Source organism: Eretmochelys imbricata, chromosome 10 (assembly GCF_965152235.1).
Source record: "Eretmochelys imbricata isolate rEreImb1 chromosome 10, rEreImb1.hap1, whole genome shotgun sequence".
Classification (NCBI taxonomy): Eukaryota; Metazoa; Chordata; order Testudines; family Cheloniidae; genus Eretmochelys; species Eretmochelys imbricata.
In genome coordinates, this window is record NC_135581.1 from 39,924,514 (window position 1) to 39,930,513 (window position 6,000).

The window sequence follows — 6,000 nt, forward strand, 5'->3', positions numbered from 1 at the left end:
AGGGGCCCTTCCATTTAGGAGCTGGGAATGGATGGTGTTGACCTGGAATCTTGTACATCACTAGATCTCCCACCATGGGTAGATTACGCTCCCCAGGCAGGTCATACCATGCTTTAACTCTTGCTGCTCCTTGCTCGTCTCGCCAGGCCACCGCCTGCTGTACTTGTTTTACATGGTCAATTAAAGTTAAAATCCATTCTTGTGTTAAGCCATGTGTAGTGACTTCCCCAGGTACTGGGGTAAGTAGATTTTCCCACCGTTCCATAGGCCTTCCCATGAGAGCTTCATATGGAGAAAATCCTGTGCCCTTTGATTCTCGGGCTCTTATTCTCATTAAGACAAAGGGCAGTAACTGTGACCAGTTTTTTCCTCCAACTTCCACTCCCTTTCTTAGCTCACTTTTAATGGTGCGGTTCATGCGTTCCACCTGCCCCGCAGCCTGGGGGTGATAAGCAATATGGAACAACTGTGTGATTCCAGTGAGGGCTGATAGCTCCCCTAACAGATCTGACCGAAAAGCAGCTCCTTGGTCTGAGTCAATCACCTTCGGAACCCCCCAGCGAGTGAATACCTCATTTACCAGTATTGCAGCAGTTACCCGGGCAGTTTGATACTTTGTGGGGAAAGCTTCCACCCACCGGCTGAAAGCATCCACTACCACCAACATGAATCAGTTTTTCCTGTGATCTGGTGGTAGGGGTCCTGTGTAATCAATTTGTATTCTTTCCCATGGTCCCCTTGGGGCTTGTCTCATTAATTCTCCCCTTAGCACCTTGTGAGGTGGGCTGTGCCTGGCACAGTCCAAACAACGTTCCAGATGTGATTTTAAATCAGCTGCCATTCCTGGCCACCGGCACAACCTTTTTAAAGTTCCCAGTGCCTCCTCAAACCCGGGATGTCCCCCTGCCAAGCTCCCATGCACCCAGCTTAAGAAAGCCGTCCGACTTCCCTGAGGGCACAACATTACCGGTCCCTCAGTTGTTAAGACACACCAAATCCCTTCCATTAGTTCCACCTTTGGCACATGCCTGTCCCCAAGTTTCATGATGCCTTCCAGTCCTGGGTCAGATTCCTGTAACTCTCGAATTCGCCCTCCCCGATCTGTATCCACCCCGCTTCTTGTTAACACTGTGACAGGCACACTCTCTTCTGGCTCCCAGGGCCATGGGGGTGCCTCTGTTGCAGCCCGCTTGGCCTCTACATCGGCCAGATTATTCCCTTTGCTTAGGGGTCCTGTTTTCTTGTGTGCCTTTACCTTTACCACATTGATCCGTGTAAAACAGTGACTCAGCTCCTCCACTCGCTTCCACCAGATAGCATGCTTGATTGTGGAGCCGTCTGTTGCCCTGAAATGATTATCTGCCCACCATCTCAGCATTAATGTGGCACCACGAAATACATAATCTGAATCTACCACCACCCAACATTCTGGCTCAAATTTGGGATCCACTTCATTTAAAGCTGTTAGCAAGGCTGCCAGTTCTGCCTCCTGAGCTGACTTTGCTTCTAGTGAGAAACCAATGGTGCTGACTGACTCATTGCCTCTGATTCCCACAACAGCTAAGCCTGCAGTTTTCCGTCCCCCTTGATACATACAACTTCCATCCAAAAACCATACCAGTGTCCCCTCCTTTACCTGATTGGGGTTAGCCGCCCGAAACACCTGATGTTGGGTTTTACCTGGGCTGGCTTCACATTGGTGTGGGGTGCCAGCCAGATGTAATCCAGCTACCCAGACTATGGGTTCCTTTAACACCTCTGCTTTAATGTTTTCTGCCTGTAGAGCCAGCAACCATTTAGCAATACGCTGCCCACTCACTTGTCCCTGTAAGATAGTGTGCATGTTTAACAGCCGCAGGGGGTCATGATGAGATCGGACTATGACTTTCTGCATTCCCGTAAGGTATTTAAATTTCCCTACCCCCCAGTAGGAGCACAACAGCACCTTTTCACACCACCCATACTTCAATTCCACAGCACTCAAAAGTCGAGAGGCAAAGGCCACAGGTCGGTCCTTTGCTCCATACTCCTGTGTTAATGCACAACCAATGGTAGTGTCTGATACCAAAGGATACAGATAAAAGAATTTCTCCCCATCTGGGGAGGCCAGCACTGGAGCACTGGCCAGGTTTTCCTTTAGCACTCTCACTGCCTCAGTACACTCTTCTGACCACTCCCAAGTTGAGGCTCGGGTTAGGTCAAATAGAGGCTGGGCTATTTCTGCATAATTGGCCACAAAATCCCTGCAAAATCCAGTTAGACCCAGAAAACTTTGCAAGCTTTTAACATCCGTAGGCAGTGGCAGGGACTGGATCAGTTGCACCCGTCCCTTATCGATTTCCCTTCCCATCTGAGACACTTCCACTCCTAAGTAGGTCACTCTTGTCTGTCCCATCTGAGCCTTTTTCCCATTGACCTTCAATCCTGCTCTTGCCAAAGCTTGCAGGACCTGCTCGGTTAGTTCCCTGTCTTCTTCCTCTGTCCCTGACATTAGCAACAGGTCGTCTACATATTGTATGCACCTTGCTGAATCCACCCCCTCCAGAGCCTGTCTCATGTATCTGTGAAAAATTGCAGGGGAGTCCCTATATCCCTGGGGTAGGACTGTCCAGCAGAACTGTCTGCCCTCCCATGTGAATGCAGTTTTATACTGACATGAGGTAGCTAGTGGCAGAGACCAAAACCCATTAGCTATGTCCAAAACAGTGAAAATTCGGAATTGGGGTCCAATACGGGCCAACATTTCAGGGTACGCTGCCACCACTGAGGCTGGTGAATTGGCCAGAGCATTTAGTGCCCTGTAATCCACAGTGAGACGCCAGGTACCGTTTGGCTTCCTCACGGGCCACACAGCAGCATTACAAGGGGATGCAACTGCCCGAATCAGTCCCCTCTGTTCCAACTCCCCAATAGTTGCCCCCACCTCTGCCAATGCCTCCCGAGGAATAGGGTACTGTTTCTGTGGGGGAGGGACCCCTCCCTCCATCAGTACCTCCATGCTGCCCCTACCACAATCCAGGTTATCCTTCGCCCACACAGGGATGTGTTCCCACCCAGCCGGGGGTGGTGGGAGGGCATGTACCGCCTTAATGGTCATAGTGGCTATCCCCATGGGAATGGTAAAGCCCTGACCGTCCTGCGTTTGCCCCAGTAAACACACCCAATTGGCTAAATCCAGTACAAGTCCCAGTTTGTGTAAATCTCCTGCCCCCAACAGATTAAGCATATCATTACAACCCCACATAATCTCCCCTTCCCCCCAGATTCCTTTGATTTGTCCCCGCCTCAGGGTTAACTGTGTCTCCCCTCCCGTTGCCCCTACAATTGTCACAGTCCCTTCTGAGGGTCTCCCCTGCCCCCATGTGGTTAAACTGATGGCTGCTCCAGTGTCTATCAAAAAATCCCTCATGGGACTCCCTTCGATTGCCCCCTGGAGCGTAGGACGACCAGACGCATCCCGTCCTAAACTGAGAACATGGACAGGACGCCTCCCAGGGCACCCCTAAGTTGCAGCACCCACCTCTGTCCCTCCCACTGGTTCATGAGGGGACCGGGGGTCCTGGCACCGAACGCATTCCTGTCTCCATGCAAAATTGTGTGTCTGACATTTCAGGCAGTCCCAGTCCCTTGGCCTCCGGGACCACTTTCCCCCTGATCTGGTAAGATCGGGGGTAGTCAGTTTAGCCTGCAGTCTCTGGATCTGTTGCTCTATAGCTGCCCGCTCGTCCCTGACTAGCCCCCCAAAGCCACGAACTCTCCCTCTACCTCCTCCTCTCCAGGCTGACCCACTCCTTTCCACCTTGTATTGATCCCCCGCAGTAATAGCATGGACTGGCTCTTCCCCCTGATGCATCTGCCTCCAGACATCTGCCTGTTCCAGAAACTGGGGTAGCTGATTGGGAGCAAGTTCAGGGTGCTGCAACCTTAAATGCCCCACGAACTGCGGATTGCTCAGCTCCAACCATTTCTCCAGCAATTCCAAACCCCTACCCTGCTCCATACCCCCACCAGGTCCCGGTGCCCCTGCCTGTGGCAGCACCCATGGACCATCCAGGGGATCCACCCAACACCGTGCCCATGCCTGTATGCGATTAAGTGTATCCCGCCCTGTTTCCCCAGGGATTCGCTTCATCTTATTCATCCCTGCAGTACGAGAGTACACCCCAAACAAGTGTTTTGCCACCTGTCCGGGGATTAGAAATGGGTGTGCCACTCCTGCCACATCGATTCCCAAGGTACCTCGTCCCAAAAGACTACGCCATAAGATCACCTGGTCCTCACGAGTTAGACCCTCCATCTCCCTGCCCACCTCCACTAGCCACAGCACAAACTGATCCCAATCATTCCGGGGTACCTTTCCCAAACGGCCCAGTACTGCCTCCCGGTCCTTCAGGGACAAGGGGCGGATTTCTGCCTGTTCTACTACTTGTGGGGCATGGTCCCCCCACCCTGCAACCGGGGCCACTATTCCTGCCTCCTGCAGTTCCTCCTGGGTAGCCTCTCTCGCAGGGGCGGTAACTGTGGATCGCCGGCTTACAACATCCACCGGCAGTGGTGGGTACAGTGTTTTTTCAGGGTAGGGTGGTGGAGGTGTCTCCTTCAGTTCCATTAGTGGGGCGGATGGTTTGGGGTCCCCAAGTCCATTGCCCCCATGTTTACAATGATACAATTCCTCCTCTAAGTCTCCTACTCTCCCCAGCAGTTCATCCCTCTCTCTCCGGATTGCCTCACAAGACTCCTCTGTCCATGCAGCATCCCTTGCCTTCAAATCCGCTACCTCTACTGCTAACACAGATTTTTCTGTTAAAATCCGTTGCTGATCCACAATCCCCTCCAAATCCTTAATGTGTTGGAGGAGATCAGCTTCCCTTTTTACCCAGTATGCCATCCCAGCACACAAACCTTGTAATACCATTCCCTTTTTCCTACACTCCTTTCCCTTGGGGTCTCCCAAAACCTCTCCCATCTCCTTCTCAATCTCATCCCAGGTGAGCCTCTGCACCTGGTATGGGCCCTGATTCTTCCTTATCCATTTGTTCAAAAAATCCGTTACCCCAGCTTGCCAGAACCCGCAACTACCATCATGAGAGTTCGCCATACCCCCTCCAAGCAGCTGCGCGGACTGTTGGGGAGGGGGACTTACAGGCTGCCACTCACCTATCCAATGTGATGTATCCGAGTCATGGCACCAAGATGTTAGAGAGCTTATTCCTTCACTCTCCCACTTCCTTGGTCCTTCTCACATGAACAGAGAGCAACAATACCCGAAATCCAAAGGTGCAAACAATTCGATGTTTATTGGGGTGAACTTCCAGCAAGCTTAAATACAAGTTCCTTTTCCTTATTTCCGAATCCCAACTTACTTCCTGTTTGCCCCTAATTTATATAGTAATATTCTTAGCTATACCTTAACCAATCATTCTACTAAAATTTAACTAACCAATCCTAACATATTGTAACATGATTATGTAACCAATTATATCCCACCACCTTAATTAGTTTACACCCAGCAAAATTAATTATACAGCAGACAGGAACAATCACAGAACCAGACAGAGATTATACAGACAAACAATAGCAAAGTGGGAACTATAATGGCAAGACAATACAGAAGTGAGGATTTCACATCCCAGTATTGATAAGTGAGTTCTTGCCAGACAGGACGCTATCAAACTAAGTTTTCTTTTACATTTTCTAGGCACTTCCCTTTCTCTGGAGCTGATAGGCATACAATCCTGTCCTGATAGTGCCTAACAGCCCAATAGCACCTTTTTTCAATGTGACTAGGTTGGAATGTGAGGATGTGACCGTTCGCTTCCCAGCTTATGGCTGCCTCTGCTGCTTAGCCAAAGGCCTTAGCCTAAGAACAGGGCCCCAGACTGTCACAGTAAGAGAAGGACCTTACATTGGCAGACAGTGATTTTGATTCTTTCTTTTATACCTCTAACTAGCCAAGTGATAAGAATACATCTAAATTCTTAAAGTACAGGCCTTTACAGG